The 18,379-nt window shown below is 41.2% G+C and overlaps 1 pseudogene; it reads left to right on the top strand.

Moving 5' to 3' along the window:
• Positions 1-6,492: 6,492 nt before the first annotated feature.
• On the top strand, positions 6,493-8,894 carry LOC123569133 (survival motor neuron protein pseudogene; annotated as a pseudogene).
• The last annotated feature ends 9,485 nt before the right edge of the window (positions 8,895-18,379 follow it).

The following is an 18,379-nucleotide window of genomic DNA, read 5'->3' as shown; positions in this document are numbered from 1 at the left end:
GAGGCCAAGGCAGGAGGATCACTTGAGTCCAGGATTTCGAGACCAGCCCGGGGAACATGGCAAAACATCGTCTCTACAAAAAAAAAAAAAAAAAAAAAAAAAAAGCCAGGAATGGTGGTGCACACCTACAGTATCACCTGAGTCTGGGAGGTTGAGGCTGCAGTGAGCCAAGATCGCACCACTGTACTCTAGCCTGGGTGATAGAGTGAGACCATGTCTCAAACAAACAAACAAATAACAACAACAAAAACCAAAAAACCAAACACCAGCTTATTTTGAGAGTTGGGGGAAATAAATGACGAAGGCTGGATTCATTTTAGACTCACTTCTAGTTCCTCAGTGAACTTGGAATGTACGCCATTCTTGATATTTATAATTAATCCTAAGAAAGAGGGAAGTCAAAGATTGCTGGATTTTTCTCTCTCCATGCCATTTAGGAATATCTCAAGACTCTTTCCACTGGAGTTAAAAAACACCAGGTCCTAGTTCTGAGTTACTTCTGATACTGAGGTGTTCCTCCTAGGTTTTCAATACATTTTGTTTACATCTCTACATGTTTCATTATCTTATTTTTGTTAGCTGGGTTTGTTTCCTGTCTGCCTCCCATGAGGTCCTTCAGGGCTGAGGCTGAATCTTTTCTCCTAAATGTATCCTGTCTGACCCAGAGTCGGCACTCAAATGTGTGACAATAAATGAACGCACAAGTGAATGATGTATCAGCTCCCCCCAAAGCTAGCTGCAAGGAGCCTAGCTGGAGGACAAGAGGGAAAGGCCATGGCCACAAGGGAGTACCATGCGCGGAGCCTGGACTACAGAGATTTATTGCTAAGGCTTATGCTTTTGCCTCCATTTGCCCACTGTTGTTTTGTCAGTCAATATCTGTAGTTGTTGAATAACATTCATTTATACATTATTTAGTAGGTATAATCAGTCAAAGTCCCCATGATCATGGCCCTGCTTTTAAAACTTGCCTCTTATCTGTAAACACATTTCCTGAGCTGCTTTATCTTTTCATCTTGTCTAGGTGATCTATAGCAATATCCCAGAACCTGCCTATTTTTTTTAATCCCCTGATGGATTATAAATAGCCTCTTCTAAACCTCCCCAAAGCTTTGACGGCAAATTCCTGCTTTCTAAATTACTATCCACCTCTTGCTCTGCACTCAGACCCCTTCAGGAGGCTGTCCTCCTTCCCCAGGGCAGACACAAAAGCCTTCTACACTTCCCTGGCTTCATGCTAAAGGAACACTATGGCAACGACCAATGTTTGGAACGATTGCAGCCGAACACACACATCACTCACTGCTTCAAATGCCTAATAGTGGTGATTAAAGAAGAGAAATCTGGCATAAAAGAATGGCGGGAAAAGAAAGCAAATGAGAGAGAACAATGAGTGACAGGAGAAAAGGAAGGAGTGAGGAGAGACCTGAGGGAAACCTGGGAGAACAGAAATGAAGACAAGAAGGGAAAAGGGAACAATGGGGAACACAGTGCACCCTGGCCTGCTTTCTTTGACCTTAGGCCCTGCACATTTGCTAAAACACCCAAGTCTGTCAAACCACCACTGAAGCAAATGCTGTTAGAAGAGGCAACGTGGCTGGAAAGAACTCGGCGCTCTGTGATGCCTCATGGATCCTTTCTATTCCACAGATAAGAGAGAGAAAAAGCCCCATTGCCTAGCTTCCTAGATTGTGGAGAAACTGCTGGGCACATGGTGGATCCTGGGACCTACTGTTCTCAAGAACTTGCTGTAACGGGCACCTTGGATGTATACTTATGAAGGATTGTGTTTCCAAGACACTTCCTCCTCCACTCAAAATTTATTCACACTTGCAAACAGGAATCATCTCCTACCCAAACCCCCATGACCATCTCTCAGGCCAGAGTTGAACAGCCAGGTGGCCCTTCTCTGAGCTTGACTCTTTCTGTGTATTAATTTTCAATTTGAAGTCACAACCTAATCCATTAAGAAGCACTTATTCTCAGCAAACCTCTTGAGCAAGCTCTCATTTGCTATTTCTCAGTATAAACTCATTCCTACCTAGCGGTTCAGTGTTGACACTAAATTTGGCACAGTGGCTCAGCACCCACCTTCATCCCTGCATCAATCCCCAATTTGTTTTCTCACTCCTCCACACCATCAAAATCAGCCTCGGCTTTTCTGAATCCCCATGGGGCTTAGCAGATGGGGTGGCACTTCATAAACCCAGTCTATGCAAAGCTGTTAGCAAAAATGCACAGAGGGCAGCCCCTTGGCCTTCAGTGGGTATGCTCTGAGCTGTTCCAAAGGTATCCTTAAACATGTTATCATTTTGAGTCTCTAAACTCTAAATAGTTAATCCTTCTCTAAAATTTATGCCCCTTGCCATCCCTGAAAGTGGGTAAACCCCGCTGGTTTTGAGTGAACATCCTTTAAAAAAAAAACTCCATTTCTTAGGATTCAAGTCTATATGATTGAAGGACACAGAAATGTGCAAACATGTTCCCAAAGGCTTGATGCTGTGTAATCGTAGGCCCCTCTTCCCTGGAGCTAATCTTTATTGTGAGTTTACCATGTTCCAGGCATTTTGCTGATTTTCAGGTATTATCTCATTTGATCCACCCCCAAACTCCAGAATGTTCTTTAAAACAGAAGTCAGATGATGACGCTTCTCAGCACAGAACTCTCCAGTGCCTGTCTCACTCAGAGGAAAAGTAAAATCCCTACTGCGGGCTGTCATGAGGCCCCTGTGAGCTTTCCAGTTGTATTTTCTAGAGAATCACCTTTCAGTTCTGCACTCTAGCTTGTCTTGCTGTTCCTCTCACTTGTCAACTAATTCCCCTCTCTCCCCTAATGCTTGTCTTTTTTACTCTCAAATGTCATCTTCTCAGGGAGAAGATGGCTGCCCAATGTACACTGTACCCCATCTCCACCCTACATCCCATTCGCTGCTCACATTCTCTTCATTGCACCCCTACTGTCAACCTGCTACATATTTGTTTACCGTTTCTGCCAACTAGAAAGTAGCTGGAGAAGGACAGGACTTTTATTCACTTTGAATCCCCAGGACCTACAAGAGTGGTGTTTTCAATAAAACATTTTTTAGTAAATAAATGCATTAAAGTATTCTTCTTATCTCCATTTTACAGTTGAGAAACAGGTTTAGGGAGGTTAACTAAGGTCTTAGAGCCAGTAAGTGCAAATAGTACTATGGGCTCACCAACCGCTATTCCCAAGTTCAAAATGCCTTTTTGGGAAATGTTTTTGCCATGGTCATTCAGTTGGGGGTGATTTGACCAAAATGGGAAGCTGAGATGGAACAAGATGAACAAGAAATCACCAGAAGCTGACTCCATAAGCTGGGTCTAGAGTCTGCTATGCACACTCACACTCCTCCAAACTCACTCCAAACTCACTCATGTAGGTTCTCCTCACCTCACTCTTGACATTGACCAAATTCAATCCTTTATTAAATATATACCATAGCATTAAAGTGCAAGACAGATAAGATCACACAAATTTTTCAACATTTTGGGGAACAATGTGACACTGCTATTAATATTTGTAAGTATCTTGGAACCATTTACTAGATGAAATGTTTGTGTAAGGGAAAAGATTATATAAAATGACACAAATCAACCTCAAATACACTAGTCTGTAAACTCCTAGAGGGTAGATACGGTGCTATATTCTCCCTGATTAGCACCACAAATGACCTATAGTCGGAATTCGATAAATGTTATTGAATTGATAAATATCTTTGGAAACGAAATTTTAGTCTGTAAGAGCAGATTTGGATAGTGGCATCTTTTCTGGGCCAGGCAACGACGCACAGTTGTATGAAAACAGTGCCAGGGGAGGGTCAGCTACATCTGAAAGAAAGTCATAATCCCAATGGAAAGTTTTACAAATGAAATATATAGTTGCATGGAATATCCTGTTATAAGAGCAGAATCTGCCACCTTAGTGCTGGGAGGGAATATGTGTTGTTGGAGTGTGTCCTCCAAACAGCCAGTAAGGAGGTAGGTTGCTCTCCAGCCATTAAAAACATCCCAGAGGCCAGGCACGGCGGCTCCCACCTGTAATCCTAACACTTTGGGAGGCTGAGGAGGGCAGGTCACTTGAGGTCAGGAGTTTGAGACCAAGCCTGGCCAGCATGGTGAAACCCTGTACTACAACCCCATCTGTACTAAAAATACAAAACTTATCCAGGTGTGGTGGTGCCTATAGTCTCAGCTACTCAAGAGACTGAGGCAGGAGAATTGCTTAAACCAGGGACGCGGAGGTTGTAATGAGTTGAGATCATGCCATTGCACTCCAGCCTGGGCAAAAGTGTGAGACCCTGTCTCAAAAACAAAAACAAAAACAAAACAAAACAAAACAAAACAACAACAACAAAACCATCACCAAGGGAAAGACAAATGGCCATGATTTACAAACCAGAAACTTGAATTGGTGAAGCCATAAACAGGCAGTCTAAAAAAATTCCAGCTGAGACTTTTCCTCTATATAATCTCTTCTTTTTGCCTCATGCAGGCCTCAGAGCTCTGCCGTATTTCCCTTCAGTGGGGAAAATGAAGCCCCACTGAGGAACAAAATTTCCACAAGTGCCCCTGCTTCCTTGGGTTTGTCCAACTGTCTGAGATATCAGGAAGTGTCTTCAGGTATCCAAAAACTTTTGGTTCAAGAAACAATATAATTCCTTATCCAACCACCAAACTCCTAATGGGAGGAAGGTCAGTCTTCAAAGTGGGCAGCCATCCAGATGACATTCTAGATTCCTCCTACTGACATGGCAACACAGGGAACTTCTACTTGAGTGAGTGCAGGACATCGTGACTAGCTTCCGATGAACATAATATGGCAAACGTGATGGGATGTTATTTCCATGATTAGGTTATAAAAGACTATGACTTCCACCTTGCTAGCAGACTTTTTTTTTTTTTTTTTTTTGAGATGGAGTCTTGCTCTGTCACCAGGCTGGAATGCAGTGGCATGATCTCGGCTCACTGCAACCTCTATCTCCCAGGTTCAAGTGATTCTCCTGCCTCAGCCTCCCAAGAAGCTGGGACTACAGGCGGGTACCACCACACCCACCCAATTTTTATATTTTTAGCAGAAACGGGGTTTCACCATGTTGGCTAGGATGGTCTCCATCTCTTGACCTTGTTATCTGCCCGCCTCAGCCTCCCAAAGTACTGAGATTACAGGTGTGAGCCACCACGCCCGGCCAGCAGACTCTCTTTCTTACTGGCTTTAATAAAGCAATCTGGCAGTTTGGGAATCTGGCCCAGGTGGCAAGAAACTGAGGGTGTCCTTCAGCCAACTGCCAGCAAGGAACTGGGGCCCTCAATCTAGCAGCCCATGAAAAAAACTGAATCCTGCCAACAATCACTAAGTGAACTTGGAAACACCATGCCCTAGTTAAACTTTGAGATTACCTGGCCAGTATCTTGGTTGCATCCATGGGAGAGGTCCTGAGCTGCAAGATGTAGCCAAGCCATATCTAGATTACACAGAAACTGTGACATAATAAATATGTATTGTTTTAAGCTGCTAGCTTTTGAGGGCAATTTGTTACACAACAAAAGATAACACAATATATTAAAAATGTAATGAAAACTTAGTGAGATACACATGCAAAGATTCGTGTTAAATGTGTCCAAAGCTTGGGATCATAGGATACTTACAGGAGATACTCTCTGGAGGAGAAGTATGGGATCCTACTTCACAATGCAAGGCTGTTCATGCTATTCCAACCTCCACCCCCACTATAGCTGCCCATTTATCCACTAAATCAAGCACAAGTTCCTTACCCTAGCAACAAGGTCTGGCATCATGTGGCCTCTGCCTATTTCTTCAGTTTTATCTCCTGCTTTCCTACCACTTGCACTCCATCTTTAAGTCATACCAAACTACATGTAGTTGCCCCAAATGCTGTATGCTTTTCCCTTTGTCCATACTGTTCCCTCTGCCTAGAATGCCTTCCTGTACGGGTTTGGTTACAAGCATCTTTGGTGCTCTGTAGAACTCCATTCAAATCCTTACACTGTCCTCCCAACTGTCTTATACCACATGTCCACCTGTCTCATAACCTTTGGTTTCTTTGTCTAATACCTCTCTAGCTGTAAGCTCTGGATTGAGCCTCTTCTTCAACTTGGGATCCTCAGAGCTAGTTCGCAGTCTGGCAAATCACTTCAGTCAACAACTAACGAAAGAATAACTGTGGGATGGACCTGCCAGGAGGAGAAACAATTATTTATTGGCCTAACTGTAATTTATACCACACTATTGAAATAATAGGTGGTATACAATAAAAGGACCTACATTCGGGAAGCACACAAAATTAAAAGCCACATGGAAGGATAAAAAAGCAAATCTGCCAAGCAGCAGGCATATTTGTCACAATGGAGGATTACATTTCATCCTAACTTTGCCATCAGACAAGCAAGAAAATTCCAAGGAATTATGAATTTGCCTACACCTCCCAATTGGGTTCATCCTCAAAATTCCTCCATTAAAACAGAAGAAAGGCTTCCACATGGTTTGTCAAAATTATTCAGGTTTCCATCCTATATATCAGTTCTCCTCACCTTCCTGGTGTATTAAATCAGTTCAAAGAGAAAGAGGAGGGGATTTTAAAATGAATATCTTATTTTTATGCCCTTCAGGAAATCTGCCTCCCTCCCCATTTGTTACCAACTAAAATTGACAAACTGATCCAGAGTTAAATCAACTTAGGGATCACTCAAGGAGTGAAACCAATCACATTTTACATAAAGAAATGCTCAGAGAAGGCAGCAATTATACCTTATCAGAGAAAATGTCTTTCTTACAAAGTATAGACATCAAGTGGAGACGTTTGGTGATCCTTTTAAAACACCTTTAAATCAGAAGTAACTTAGCATGGATGCCCTTCATTTTGAAGAAAGAGAAAATATTTGATGATTTGATGATTCATCAAAAGTTTGTTTCTATTCAACAGGCTTATTGTTGTGAGGGATTTCAATGCAAAATTAATAATCAGCCTTGGAAAAGAAATGCCGTGAATTCTATGAAACTGGGATGACTTAAAAAGTTCTATTCCTGCTCAATCAACTTACTGAAAATCACCAGCATCTTTGATCTACAGAAGGGAATATTTCCAAAAGCTAAGCGAAAATCTCTCTTTCTTTAGGTCATAAATCAACTCTGCAATCAAGACTATGGAGAATCCTTACAGGGCAGATGGCTTTGAATTTTATAAATTGGTTAGGTGTGGGGACATGATCAATAGTTTGATGATTTGACTAAGTAAAATGTGCTGAAAAAAAATCACCTGTAGGGAGGTCTTGGATGACTCTGTACATTCTTGAACCTGAAAATCCAAACTGTGAGTCATATTGAGACTAACAAAGTTAATATATGCCACCAAAGGAGAAGGCTATATCATCTCAGGGAAACAATTTTTGACTGTAGTTAGTATTTAGGAAATAATGCATTCGTTGAAAGGTAAAACTGGCAGTAGGCTTACGATGGCAATGGGCAGTGCCAGCAGTGGCTGTGGCATCCTGGAGCAGGAAGATTTGGTGCAGTTCTAGTGCAGCACAGGCCAGAGTGACGATTCTGACATTTGGGATGCTATAGCACTAATAAAAGTGGATAATAAAGCTGTGGCTTCATTTAAACAGGCTCTAAAGAATGATGACATTTGCGAAATTTCAGATAAACCAAAAAGCATGCCTAGTAGAAAACCTGCTAAGAAGAATAAAAGCCAAGAAAAGAACACTGCAACTTTCTTGAAGTAGTAGAAAGTTCGGGACAAATGTTCTGCCATTTGGTCAGAAGACAGCTGCATTTACCCAGCTACCATTGCTTCAATTGATATGAAGAGAGAAAGCTGTGTTGTGGTTTACACTGGATGTGGAAATAGGAGCAAATCTGTCTGATCTACTTTATTCAACCTCTGTAGCTAATAATATAGGACAGAATGCTCAAGAGAATGAAAATGAAAGTCAAGATTCAGTGCTACTCCATGGAATTCTGGGACCAGGAAAGCCAGGTCAGGTCTAAAATTCAATAGCCCACCACCCACACCACCCCACTTCCTATCATGCTTGCTGCCTCCATTTCCTTCTGGGCCACCAAAACTTCCCCCACCACCTCCCACATGTCTAGATTTTCTTTATGATATTAATGCTTTAGGAAGTATGCTAATCTCTTGGTCCATGAGTGGCTAGCATACTGGCTATTATACAGGGTTGAGGCAAAATTAAAAAGAGAGAGGGTGCTCACATTCCAATTAATGAGTAAATATGCCATTATTATAAAAGTGAATCTTACTTTTGTAAAACTTTATGGTTTGTGGCAAACAAATGTTTTTGAATATTTTTAAATTTAAAATGTTAAAAAGTTGAAAGGTTAACGTAAAACAGTATTAAAGACATTTTGATACTAAAGCTATTAGATAAAAGGTTGAGCTACATCCCTACTAGAATTCTCATGGTATCAAAGTATCACCTCACCAAAAACTTACTGGTTGGTTGTGTGGAAAAAATATACTTTTACAATAAAGAGTTCCTTAAGCTCTGATGACATTTTACATCACTAGTAGTCAGAAGAAAACAGACATGTTTTCTGATCTGTGATGCAGTATGACCTATACATACTGCACTGTACACTCTATGACCTATGAAGTGCTCTGGCAAAAAACTTTAACTGAAATTTAGTCAAGCCTTTAGATCTAATTTCCTGTTTGCAGGAAATGCTGGGGATAGAGCAACAAGTTAAATGACACCACTAAAGAAATGATCAGACAGATCCAGAATATAGAATGTTGTAGAAGATAACTGGTCTCATTGCTTCAAAACATCAGTGTTGCAAAAAAAAAAAAAAAAAAAAAAAAGTGGAAAGGGTAACTCTTCTAAAGTTACTTAAGAGACATCATAACCTAATGCAATGTGGAATCTTTGATTAAACCTAAGGGGCTGAGAAAATTTGAATATGGACTAGATTTTGAATATTAGACCATTATTGCTAATTTCATGAGCTGTGAGAAGGATGTTGTAGTTTATAAAAGAATGCCTTCATTTGCATACTTATTTAGGAATGAGGTGTTATAGTGTCCCTTAAAATGTTTTCAAATGGTTTTGCAAAATGCACGTGAAGCCTATACGGCAAAATGTTAATGAATCTAACTGGTGTGTATGGGTGTTCAATGTGCTATTTTTTCCTATTTTCTGTACGTTTAAAAGTATATATATATTTTAAATTAAAAAGGCAACACTGAAACAAGAATAAACAGTTTTCTTATACTAGAATTGCTACAAATTTGATTATGTAAAAGAAACTTGAAAAATTTATACTTGGTGTGGGTTTGCTGAATCAGGACAGACTAAATCTTTCAGTGCCAATAGTTGTCTTCTTCAGAGAAAATTTGACGGGTGCATTCTTCTAGTTTACTTTTATCCAGATTGAGTTGTATTTGATTTGACTCTTTCTTATATACAGTGCTTTAGAGAACTTCTTCATCTTTTTTTATTGATAACTTACCAGACAACCTAACAGGGTTAGGTTGTCTAATATAACATCTGCTTTCCAGGCAGCCATCAACACACAGAAAGCCTGACGAGAATCACTCAGGGACCAAAACATTCCATGCCACCAGTGTATAACCTTGTCCTTCATACACTCCCAACCCAGCCTCAGGAATACTGGCCATAAGGGAAAATTAGCCAAATGCTGGAACTGAGAATGAGGGTTTGCTCTAAGTAAGTAAAGGCACAGCTCTAAGTTCTTTGTAGTGCTCCACTACACACTGTTTCCTACAACTCCCTGATAAGAATTACCTGAAGCATGTGTGTTAAGCTTGCAGCTTTCTAGGCACAGCCCCCAGAGTCTGGGTCAGAAAGCCTGGAATGGAGACAGCCCTCAGGAATCTACATTTGCAACAAGGAAAACAGAATCCTGATAGCTAAAAATGCCAAAAGATTGTTGCTAGGATGGTAACCCCTAAACATAGCTGCACACTAGAATCACCAGAGGAACGTTCACAATTCAGTAGGACTTACTGAATAAGGATCCCTGGCAGTGGGAACCAGGACTTTTGTTTTTTACACTCCCACCTTGACTGCATATTAGAATAATCTGGGGAGCATTTGAAAATACTAGTATCCAAGGCCTCATGCAAAACAACTGACTCAGAACCTCTCACAGAGGAGTTGTCTGTAAAAGCTCCTTAGGTGATGAAAACAGACCACAGTTCAGCATATGGAAAACACTGAATTAAGTGCTTTAAGATGAAGCTGGGGTCATCAGCTTTTAATCTTTATTCTCCAAACCAGAGCAGCAAAAAGCAACTATACATCGACTTTGGGGCACACGTGGCTGGGCTGGTGCTCCAGGCTGCTCCCTGTGCATAACTTTAAATTGAACCATTGATTCAGGTCTCTCTAAAAAGCCTGTGAAATTCAGATCACATTAGAAAGTGTCCCATCTGTAATGGGAATAAGGAGGCTGGGAGCCCAGAAACGGTGTTCTGTCTGTCTGCCAGTTAAGGATTTCCATACAGCTTCAAAGAAGTTCTAACTACATGATGACATTGTTGCTCATGAGTGAAGAGATTCTACTACCAGCAAAATGGAAAGGAAATACTCCACACATAGCAGCTACATTTTCACAAGGTCCTCAGGATAATTGTCGGCACATGGTAGGCACTCAGTAAATATCTCATGAATGACTCCCATTACCGTGGATAAAACACGAGTCTTTTAAGATGTCTCACTGTGGATTTGTCTCCAACTTCTGAAGAAATCACCACCACAGTCATCATCATGAATTATGATATTATGAATAACTGCACTATGAATTACTGGAACTAGTAGCAAATTGCTTTAATGTGGGCCAAATAAGTTCTGCTTAGATATTTAAATAGACTTTAAACATTCTGAAGGATGGAGATTTCAAAGCTGGCACCTTCCTATCTGTGGGGCATAATAGTGGTTCCCCAAAGATGACTACTTTTTAGTCCCCAGAACCTGTGAATATGTTACAGTACCTGGCAAATGAGCAAAGTTAAGGATTTTGAGCTAGGGAAATGTTCCTAGATTATCTGGGGGGTCCCAAGGTAATTCAAGTTTCAGTCAAAGATGAAAGAAAGACTGGACGTGGTGGCTCATGGCCTGCAATCCCAGCACCTTGGAAGGCCAAGGCAGGAGAATGGCTTGAGGCCAGAAGTTCAAGACCAGCTTGGGTAACATGGCAAGACCCTGTATTTACAAAAAATAAATTAGCAGGGTATGGTGGTGCATGCTTATAGTCCCAGCTACTAGGAAGGCTGAGGTGGGAGGATTGCTTGAGTCCAGGGATTCAAGACTATAGTGAGCTGTGATCATGCCACTGCATTCTAACCTGGGTGACAGAGCGAGACCCTGCCTCAGGAGAAAAAAAAAATGATGGAAGACAGACACAGTTCAGAGTCAGAGAGAGTAGAAGAAGCTATGTTTCTAGCTTTGAAGATAGAGGAAGGGGCCATGAACCAAGGAATGCAAGTGGCCTCTGGAAGATGAAAAAGGTAGAGAAATGGATTCTCCCCCTGGAAAAGACACTGGAAGAAATGCAGCCTTGTTGACAGTTTGATTTTAACCCAGTGAAACTCACTTTACACTTCCGACCCCTGAAGTTGTAAGATAATAAATTTGTGTTAAGCCACAAAGTTTATGGCAATTTGTTACATCAATAGGAAACTAACATATCATACAATATTTAAGAGAAAAAAATAATTTGGAGAGTAATAGTGACTAAATTAGCATTTCTTTGCATTTCAACATAGCAAAGGGCTACATTTGTATCCTCTATAAGATGATGTGGCCAGCCACATCCCTTTCAAGACTGTGGTGTGGCTTTTAAGAGTATAATGGTGAAATAAAGGTTACTGAGATGCTTGCTATAAATCAAATCACAGACTATACAATAACAATGGCCATTTCTATGTGGCATATGTGCCTTAAGAAAAAGTGACATCATTCTAAGGTCTTGTACATGGTAAATAAATCAGTAGAACGTCTGGCTAACCAAGATCACAACTTGGGCTTACTCCAGGTGAATGCCAAACCCTCTCTAGAGAATGGCTTCCCACACAAATACCACTCGCCAAAGTGGTAAGCCACTGCTGCGTAAAGATGACAGTGATGCTTATACTGTATACCCACACTTCACCAGAAGGCACTATGCAACCATGTTTGAAAGGGCATGCTCTCACACTGTCCTTCCTGTGATCCAGGACGCCATTCATGACATGTTTGTATAGGCTCAGGAAGTGTGTAGTCGTGCCAGAGGGCAAACCAGTGAGTTCACAAGGGGCTTGAACCTATGACCTCAGTTTCACCAGTGTTACCTCTGGCAATTGTGCTCATCAGGTGGAAATGTGTTCAACTCTATCTGTTCTATGTGGCCCAGCTCTGAGTCAAGAGACCTGGCTCCCTGTCATTCCAGTGGGCTGAAAACAGCTTTGAAGGAGCAGTAGTCAGTTACATAGCTGATGACTGCCCTGCAAGAATGTGCACCTGAGGAAGGGCAATGATCACAAGGGGCTGAAGACACTTGGGGCTGAATGGCAAACAGCACCAGTGTAATACTACATATTGGCAAAATTATCCACCAACAAGAGAATAGAGAATTCACTGAGAGAATTGTCTCATCAGACTCCAACAGCATCGTAACTACCATTTATTAAGCACTTTACTGTGGACCAGGCATAGTGTGCTAAGTGTGCTACAAACATCTAATTTTAACAATCACCTTAAAACAGAGGTCCATTGTTCATTTCATCTCACAAATGAGAAAACCAAAGTCTGGGAAAGTATACTGTTTTAAGGTTATATGGCTAGGAGTGACAGACCTGGCATTCAAAACCAAACCTTTCTGCCTCTAATGTTATACTACCTTTAATATAGTAGCAGAATAAGACATACTTTTAAGGAAAGAGGCAGCAGAGAATTGGCATCAAGGTAGCAACCTACTTGCAAGCCAAGGAAGATACTTATTTACAGCCGTTTATTTCATTGGTTCATCATTTTTTGAGCATTTGGTCTGTGCTAGGAATTGTGCCCATACAACTTGGAATCACCAAAACATCAAAGGGTATCAGGTAGTAGGACTTGGAGACAGAGTGAGAACCTACAAAATTCCAGAACATGCTCTAACAGGGAGAGGACCTGCCAGCTGAGCAATTCCACCAGGACGTGGCAGTGCAGCCAGAGTGACTCGGCAGGTGACAATGAAGAGGTAGCATCTCAAAGGTGTCAGGTGTGAGGAAAACAAACACAACCTCAACATGCCATAGGCTCAGGAAATGGGGCCAGAGACCCCAAATATGGAATGCACCCTTGCATGCAGGACTTATGTTCAATACCAGCCTATTCACCTATTCAACTGATAGGCTAACACAAGAGCGGGGGTGAGGAAGGAAGGGCTGGCTTGGAGACCACATCAACTGCAAAGCCTCTTCAGCAACACTGATAATGCCCTTTAAACCCTGGATCCTGTGGGCCTACCCTTACTATGAGGGAGATTCTCAATTGTTACCACAAAACAGCAGCTGTCAAGGTTCAGAACACAATATCCCAAAATATGGCACCTTGGCATACTGAGTATTTTAAACTGAAGGAAACTGACAAAACTCGGAAGCAGAAAGATCACTCTTTTCCCCACATTTCTCCCATGAAGACTGGTCATTTAAAAAATTTTCTGGGCTGGGCATGGTGGCTCACGCTTGTAATCCCAGCACTTTGGGAGGCTGAGGCAGGCAGATCACCTGAGGTCAGCAGTTCAAGACCAGCCTGGTCAACATGGTGAAACCCCATCTCTACCAAAGATACAAAAAATTAGCCGGGCATGGTGGCAGATGCCTGTAATCCCAGCTACTCAGAAGGCTGAGGCAGGAGAATCACTTGAATCCAGGAGGCGGAGGTTGCAGTGAGCCAAGATCAGGCCATTGGCACTCTAGCCTGGTCAACAAGGCGGGACTCCTTCTCAAAAAAAGAAAAAAAAAATTCTGACTTACCTCACCTGAAAGGAGGTCAAAAAGATCTTCGTTCCAAAGGAGTCCTGCCCTATACCCTGAGGCCAGAAGAATCTGAACAATCAGGCCTTGTTAAGTGCCCCCAGTTTATTACTATTATGTCATACCTCCTTTATGGACACTTCCGCATGACTGTCCATTCATCAGAGTTAAGCATAAAAATGGAGCTTCCTCTGGGTCTCTTGGACCTTCATTTCTGATGGCTCCCATGTCACATAAAACTTTGGTTCAATGAATCTGCTCTGCTTCTCTCTTGTTAATCTATTTTTAATATAGGGGTGTCAGCCATGAACCTTGCAATGGGTGAGGAAAGATTTTTTTCTACCCTACACAGCCCAACCAAACACCTTTTATCATATGCATGGTAAGTGCATATGATAAAGGTGATAGAAAGAGAAATCTGAAGGTATACTTTCAGTTCCACATGTCCCAAAGTGTTTTCCTTGAAGCTACAATGACCGCATGCCCTGATTTGCCAAAGACAGCTTTGATTTATTCATGTTGTCCTGGGATGATTATTAATAGTGTCCCATTTCCTTCTCAAAAGTGTTCCAGTTTGCTAGATCTGATGGTATGGACCTGTAGTCCCAACAACTTCTGAGACCAAGGTGGGAGGTTCACTTAAGCCTAGGAGTTCAAGGCCATAGCATGTTATGACGTGCCTGTGAATAGCTACTGAACTACAGTCCTGGCAACACAGAGAAATCCTGTATCAAAAAAAAAAAAAAAAAAAATCCAGTTTGGTCAAAAAGTTACAGGATTAGCTAATCCAGAAAACCACTTCTAGAGATAGTAATAGCTGTGCTGTCCTTCTCTGAAACTGTGCTACCCAAACTATATTATAAACCTTGAAGAATGAAATACAGTTTAAAAACTATTTTGATAAAGAAACATTATTTTAAATGCCAAACCGCTATTATTATCTTGCATAACTACTATTGTGTTACATACAGTTTGGGAAATATTGCATTAAATAAAGTTAAACAAGTTTGACTATTGGTAGAACATGTGGCTTTCCAAAGATATAATATTTTAGCATGTCATGAATTGCCAAGAGGGTCATATACTGGGCACTGTTTCCAACCTTAAATGCAAAACCATTTCTCATGAAATGTCAAAAGAGGTTCATGTTCCACAAAATGCTCCCACATTTTCATTTGATAAATACAGGTGTCTCGTATGTCTTGGACTTGTTCTAGGTCCTGGAATCAGCAGTGACCAAAACAAAGTTCTTAGCCTCAGGTACTTCTGTTCTGGTGGCGGAGACAGATAATAAACATAGAAACAAGTAAATATTGTAATCTGGAAAACAATGATTTATCTCCCAATTGATTTAAAGTCAAAACTCCCGACATCTAACAATTCTGAGGGATATTCATGAAGCAGCCTGTCTTCAGATGTGAGTTGGCAATGATTTGTGTCTCTCAAAAGCCATCGCTGGGCATCGTGTTTCCTGAATGAAAGAAGCTTCCCTTAACAAGTCTCCCCCTTTGAACTGAGTGTGCTTCATTTGGCATTCTCATTAGTATAAATGTGCTTTTAGGGGGGGTCTACCTTTATTTGGATTGCTTGTGGACCATATTCATATGTACCTTTAATTTAATGCTATTTCCTGTCCTAGCTAAACTGAGGTGTTACTTAAAACAGCATCTCTTTCAAAAGAGATGTTAATAGGTGCTTAGCACCCAGGGAATATATTCCAACAAATGAAGGGTTATACATTCTATGCCACACATCCCATCCCCTAGGGCTGGGGCAGTGAGAGACAAGAAGGTTCTTACACACACACACACACACACACGCACACACACACACACTCTCTCTCTCTCTCTCTCTCACACACACACATACACACTCCTACCCTCTGATTTGTTCTGCGCAGAATAGAGGCTCACATTTAAATGAATAAGCCAAGTTAAAACTTTCTATCCTGGAACAAAGCAAAAGGAAAGCCTCTTTATGTTGCAGGGACTATAGATGCCACGGGCTGAGCCTGTCCCAAAGTTTCCCTCCACTGCTCAAAAACTAAGCCATCTTGCTGCGTTTAGCACTTCTCACCAGACCACCCACCCAGACACGGATACACAAACCACATGTGTGAGGAATGCTGTTCGGCTAGGAAATCAGTATCAGTATTTCAACCTTATTACTTGCACAGACGGCCCTTTTAGTGCGACTCATTTGTTTTATCTTTTCAATAGCTTTGATTATTTTCTTTTAATGGCCTGGATTTATCCTTTTCTACCCTTTTGAAGCTTCAGAACTCTGTGGTGGGGACTGCATGGGGTGGGAGACATGATTAAAAGGGGAAAATGAGCAAATAACTTTGTCTTTACTCACCACCTATCTCCCACTCCCTGTGGGCACCTCCTGTTCCGTGCGGATTACCCAGGACCCCAGTAGTCACCCTGAATTGTTATAAAAGTGGACTCAAGGAGCCTTCTGATTCAGGTGGTAGACTATTTGTGCTGTTATTTAAGAGCCATAGGGCTCAATTATCATTATCAGAGTGTTTTTTGGTTTGTGCTGTATATTTCTCTCACTAGCTCCTAGGGACCACATTGGTTACCCTTCTTTAATTAGGGGGAAATTAAGACCAAGAGGCTAAGCTGAGAGCCAAAGGCAATTTAACAACCTCTGGAAAAAATTGGAAGCACCTCTACAGAAGGGGACCGCATAAACAGGAAGGTATGGATACTATTACCTGGCAGAGAAAGCAGAAGCTTTGAAATGTGCTCTGTGTTTTCTATTTGGGTGGTATCCCTGGCAAGGAAACCAATAAAATACCCTTAGTTGCTCCACTAATCAGAATAAAACAAGACCACTAGTTTTGGAGACTTATTTCCCTGAGTTACTAACCAGAGAGGTCTGGGGGTCAGGCTTGGTTATCTGTCATCTCTCTCCAGGTTTCCTTGCATATCAAAATGGGGCCATAAATTGAAGAGACAGGGAACAAATTATTGGGGAAAACCATGTGGTGCAGTGCACCCCTGGGTGAGTGTGCTCCAGCAGGGCCTGGTGCTGCTCTTGACCCTTTCTATACACTGGAGAAGGTATAAGGCCATTATTTTAAATAAAAATGAGTATCTATGCCGCAACAAGGAAACAGATTTGTCCAATCCAAGTGCGGCCATTAGAAAGTTCTACTGCCATCCCAGCCCATCTGGGACTGATGATTCCACACCTAAAATCAGTCTCGGGTTGACAAGAGACAAAGCAGTCCCCTCTAATCCCCTAAATGGCTTGTCAGCCTGAATGAAGATAAAGTCAGTTTCTCAAATTTGATGTAAATCTCTTTACTATTAAGTAAGAGCATCACACCCAATTCCTTGGTTATTTACCAAACTGAATGTATTTTATTCTCTTTGTTGTAGTTGCTCTTCTTCCTGTCTAATCAAGGTAGCAGTTCCTGCTGTGAAAGTAAATGCAGGGACTTTGTAAGATCGACTGTCTCTGGCTATAGCACATTGTTTCTGAACAAAACCCTCCAAAGAAATGGGGAAGAAAGAAAAAACATCATGCATACATAGCCCAGTTTATGCCAAGAATGCATCCCACTGCTTCTTGTTCCAATCTTTGCAGAGCTTTAAAAAATTATATATATACTGGCTTTAGGACACAGAAGATGGTTCTAGACATGAGGGACTCCTAAAATGAATGAGGCGTGGACTCTCTGCCTTCAGCTGGTTTTGGACGCATTGTCCTTTCTCTGGATGCCTCAGATCTCCCCATCTATTCTTCTTTAGAAACAGCATCACTTTTTGAGAAAAGGCTAGGGGCTAATTTTTCCTCTATGCAAAATAAAGTCAAACTTTGGTCAAATGACTCTTAGCAAATCAGTACAATTATACATTTTAAAAACGGTGCTGCAACAGATTATATGAGTTTAAGTAAAACACCTATTTCTATCAATCTGTACTTACATTTCAACATGGATTTTAGAGAAGGGAAATACATCTTACAGTGTGCCTTGAATTCACACAAAAGCATGTACACATACACAATGTGTCTTTCAACATAACTACACATACACAGTCCATTAAAAAGATACTGACAGATTTATAAAAGGTATTGGCCTTGCACTGTTAATCTCAATAATACATTTTCACTTAATTTATTTTTGCACTGCATGGTAGCTCTGGCCACCATTAAGGATCTGTCAGCATTTCCATTATAGCTCTATTTTCAGAATACTGGAGTACAAGTGCCAAAATACATATTTACAGTTTACAGACAGCGGTGGCTTTGTCTTCCTTTTAAATTGACCTCTTCAATGCATCTTTACAAGGAATATTCAGGGATGGCAGTGCCTACATAATAAAAAGCATCATATAAAACAA

This window comes from Macaca fascicularis, chromosome 15, assembly GCF_037993035.2.
Source record: "Macaca fascicularis isolate 582-1 chromosome 15, T2T-MFA8v1.1".
In the NCBI taxonomy this organism is placed as follows: Eukaryota; Metazoa; Chordata; class Mammalia; order Primates; family Cercopithecidae; genus Macaca; species Macaca fascicularis.
This window is presented reverse-complemented; position numbering and strand designations above follow the sequence as displayed.